We start from the raw sequence: 4,969 nt of genomic DNA, 5'->3' as shown, positions 1-4,969 counted from the left end.
AGTAATTTCATAATAAAACTAAAATATACCAGGCACCAACGTTCCCCATGGCAGCATTAGTTCTTATCAGCTGGTAGACATTTAGTCACATTTCTCTTTACAAGGAAAATTAAGCAAAGAGATTTTAAATTTCTTTATTTACTTCCACAGGGAAGATCAGGTGATGATATCAGTCAAAGAAGATCACTGCTCAAGAGCCAAGAATCTTGCTTTATGTCCCTGAACACCCTGATTATGTTAGTAGAATAAAATCTCCATTTCCACCCGTATATAATTCCTAAAGGGGGAAAAAAAGAACAATGACTTGACAAGATTAGAAGGGTTGTGAGGACGCCACCTTTAAACTCATTTACCATTTTTCACAGCACAGGCCTCTATTCTCCCCTTCCCAACCCCTACCCCCATTACAGATTTGATCAAGCACAGAGGAGAAACAGATTCAAGTTCAATTGGCCTATCATGGTTGAAAATAGTCTGGGGGAAAAAAGAGGTCAAGACTATAGCAAAGTTCTCTTCATTAAGAAGATGCAATGAGCAGAACATAAACACTCTGTGATTGCTAAAAGCATGAAATAATATTCACATTGATAGGAACTTAACATAAAAAAGAGTTTCATTAAATAGAAATAAAAAAGTTCAGTGACCTTTACCACATCAAAGGATATTCCCAGAATTTGCAAAAACTATATACATTAAGAGAATGTTTTCAAGATGTTTTTTTAAAATGATTATGACAATTACAGACAATCTGGCAGGAAGGCAGGAAGGGCCACAGGTCTTGCCACCAAGGGAAGACTCATCCCACTGTTCAGCCCTGTGCCCTATCTCTGAAATTTCCTCTTTCATTTCCTAAAAATGATGGTATGTTCCTCTCTTGCTTATATCCATCAAACTTAATTTTCAGGACTTTGGTATCTTGTTGCTGTACTTGACTAAATGGAGTCTTAACCCCTTTTAGCTTTTTGGAATTATATCATCTGGCCAGACAATCCTCTTTCTGCCTGGAGTCTTACTGGCTGGCTCATTCCTTATATTTTTGTCATTAACCTTTTAATATCATCAATATTGGCAGAAGAATGTGCTTATAACAGATCGACTACATTTAAAAATGTAAAATATATTTATTTTCTCTCAAGTTCAAACTTAATGATTCTGGGAAAGAACATGAGCTATCAGGGAGCCTTGGGCTAACTGGCTTCACTAAAAGTCAAATATACTGGCTTCCTTCACACAGAGGCAATGATTCCAGAGAACAAGTGGAAGAAAGGGAGGAGAGGTCTTCCTAAAACACACTCCCAGTTGGAGAACATTTTCTTTTCTTTCTTTCTTTTTTTTTTTTTTTTGATACATTAAAAAGTCCTTAGGCATTTAATTTTTGTTGTCAAATCTTTGGCAGAGTAAAGATGACACAGGCATCTTGAGAATTAATATCTAAAATAAGTCGCTGTCCCCAAACTTCAATACAGTGGTTAAAAAAATTCATCCGAGTCTACAGGTCTAAGTTTGTGAACAGTTAAAAGAACAGCCTTAGCTCCTGTTTCATTTTTTATTTGGAATTCTTGCAACTCTGTCGCCTAACATCTTGAATTTGTTTTGCGTGTCATCAACTTCATGAGATGAAGATTTTTTTTTTATCCTTTATTAACTATACAATCAAAGTCTCAGGCCCTGCATGATTCTCTAAAATTTGTGGCTTTCAGATCCGCAGTGCCCTAGTTCAAGAAGGAAATTGCTTTCAGGCAGTATTATTCAAAGAGTCTTGTTTCCATTTTATCTTTTATTTAACACTGCTGTGTCATCTAGGGCCTCTTCACGAGGACTCCAATTATTTGATAGGCAGCAGCCAGTGACACTTTTCTCTCTTGTTGTCTCATCTGATAGGCACAAGTGAAAAATTATTTTCTTTAAAAAATTAGTCGCCTACTTAATGGATGGGGCAGTTGACACAAGGGCCACAAAGATTTCACTGTGAAGCAAATAAAAAAAAGCGTGGGGGAGATTCTTGCTGGAATGAAGCATTCTGCAGAATTACCTGAAGGGTGCCGACAGCAATGGCTTAAATCACATTATCTCTTTTTTGATCCCCTGATGATTGACATGATGATAGCAATAATCTAATATTCTTAGTGTTTGAATAAGGACCCTAGATTAATTCTTGGCAAAAAGAGTAAACTTAAGCCATGGGGCTTTCTTTTTCTCACGTGGCTGAGGTCTTCTTACTGCTCTGGTTCAATCTAGATGGCCACTGGTTACATAAATAAACCCAAAAGTTACTTTAAATAAGATGATCATCCTGTAAGAATGGATAATCTCCATAAAATGTTGAAGTATGTCTCTGCTTTTTTGCCCACCTCTACCCAGGTCTACCCTTAGTGATGATAATATTTTTGAGTTCTTACTGATGAGGCAAGCTGAGGGCAAAGCAAAAGATAGCATATACCAGTAACCCCCCCTTCTCCGCCCACACACGTGGAATATGTGTGATTTTCCTCAGGCTCTCCTGGCTGCCCAAGAACAGAGGAAAGGAAGCAAAACAAATGGTTAACTGATCATAGTCATACAGGACATGTGTCTCCATCAGTTTATAACTGTCTTAGTAAATTACAAGAAAAAGGCAATCTTATCAATAGCCTAATCTCCAGAAACCTATGACTCTGTTTCCTAGAGCCCTAATATCACCTTCCCCTCCATAGGGATGTGGGAACAAAGGCAAGAAGGAAATGAGAGGTAAAATGAAATTTCTTTATAACCTGCAGCCCACTGACAAATACGTGAGGCAAATACAGAGTGTAACATTTTTCCAGGAATCCTGACTGTCCTAATGTTAATGCCTTACTAGAGGGAAAACAACCTTAACTTGACAGTAGCCAGGCCTCAGGTATCTTTGAGTCCTCTGAACATATCAAAGTCCTTCAGGAGGCCCCACTTTTACATTTACCTCCCCCAACTCCACGGTATATAACCAGTCACTCTTCACATGCCTAGAGCAGCTCTTTCTGCCATGGGTCCTGTGGTCCTGTCCCTGTGCTTTAACAAAATTACCTTTTCGCACTAAAGGCAGTTTCAAGAATTCTTTCTTGGCCATCAGTTCTGAAACCCCTCCACCCGCAACCTCATCACTTACTATGGGGCCAAATGCTGCACTTGATAGAGATAATTTATTCCTTGTCACAACCCTATGAAGTGGGCACTATCATCTGCACCTTACAGATAAAGAAATTAAGGTATGAAAAGCAAAGTCATTTGTACAAGGTTACACATACATAGTCATTGGTGAAGCCAGGGTTAGCACCCACAAAAGCCAAGACTCCAAAAGCTATGCTCAGGAATGCTTTGCCCCATTGTACGTTAGACTTATCCTTGTGTGTTTATCTAAGCATCTAAGAATATTCATGCTTTCGTGAGTGCATGTTCACAGTATAAAATATTAATAATATAAGGTGAGCCCTGGGTGTTATATGTAAGTGATACATCACTAACTTCTACTCCTGCAACCAATACTATCAATAACCAATGTTATCGAACTTGAATTTAAATAAAATCTTGGAAAGAAAATAATAATAATAATGCCAAAACCTAATCAAGATATTCCAATAAAGAAAAAAAGAAAATATTAAAAACACAAGGAAATAAGATATGAAAATGAAAAATGAAATGAATAATGCCTAAATCATATATTCAAAGATTATTCTCTTACTATCTCATTTATTCTTTTTCAGAATTTGCATTCTCTTTCTCTCACTCACTCTTATTCATTTAATACCCTATTTTTAAATTTAACATTATGAGATGAGAGTTTTATGTCATTAAATATAACATTCCTAAAAAAACCAGTCTTAATGGTAACACTATATTCCATTAAGTAGCTGCATTTGACATATGCTTTATGTCGAGAAATAAGATATTTTCATTTCAGGAAGCACTTGTCTCTTACTCTTTTTCCTTTCCCATGGACTCCAGGTGTGAGCACATAATTCAGGTCTTGTCAAAGTATCAAATACTTTAGTCACTTTTTTTTTGATGGGCATGTAGCCCCAAAAGTTTCAATGTGAACTCTCAAATGCATTTTCTGACCCTACTTGAGAGAGACATTCTATCTGTTGGTGTTCCTAAACTGATGAGCCTTGGGCTTCTGTGAGAGGCAAGAATGGAGCCATCACTGAGGACAGCTGATTGCAGCACTGAAATCCAGGTTCTTCACTCTGTTACTTGATGCTAGGACTAAGCCTTGCTTGACGGTTGTTTAACCCGGAACTTTTGACATACATAAGACTATAAAATTCCTTTTTTTGCATAAACAGCAAATGCAAACTCCATGAGGTAGGAACACATTTGGATGGCTGAGGAATCGCAGAGAGGCCAGTGTGGTTTGTGAGGCAAAAACAGCAGGAGAAGAGGAAAGAGAGAGCACAGGACCAAATCAGACTCTTAGAAGTTTTTCTAAGGAATCTGGCTTTTACCCGAAGTGAGAGGGCAATCAGTCATTGAAGGATTCTGTGCAGAGAGACGGCACAGCTTGAAATATGTTTAAAGAGATGACTCTCATAATTTTGTTGGAGATATTGTGGGGAGGCAGTGCAGGGAAATGAATAGAATGCTACTGCAACAATCCGGGGAGAGCTGGTGACACCTTTAACCAGGGTTTTTGCCTGGATGATGTGCTGTCCCATCTGCCCCTCTCCCCAGAGGTTTCCCAGGTGTAGACATGAGTCAGGAAGGCTGAGGTTTGGCACATGCCCTGGGTACTGAGCCTCAAGATGGAACCCTGGGCACCTATAAGGATCTGTACTCATTCTCTGAGTAACCCTGTGACCAAGAAAGTGTGACATTAAAAGACAAATAAAAAGCTTTATGATCGGTTAAGAAAGATACCTTGAATTAGAGAAGAAGAAAGCTTTCCCCTGCATTGCGAACAAAGGGTCTTATAATTTCCACTTGTATGGGGCCCCACAAATCATGTGGCCAGCTC

This window comes from Hyaena hyaena, unplaced genomic scaffold, assembly GCF_003009895.1.
Source record: "Hyaena hyaena isolate Hyena2069 unplaced genomic scaffold, ASM300989v1 scaffold_1233, whole genome shotgun sequence".
NCBI lineage: Eukaryota > Metazoa > Chordata > Mammalia > Carnivora > Hyaenidae > Hyaena > Hyaena hyaena.
This window is presented reverse-complemented; position numbering follows the sequence as displayed.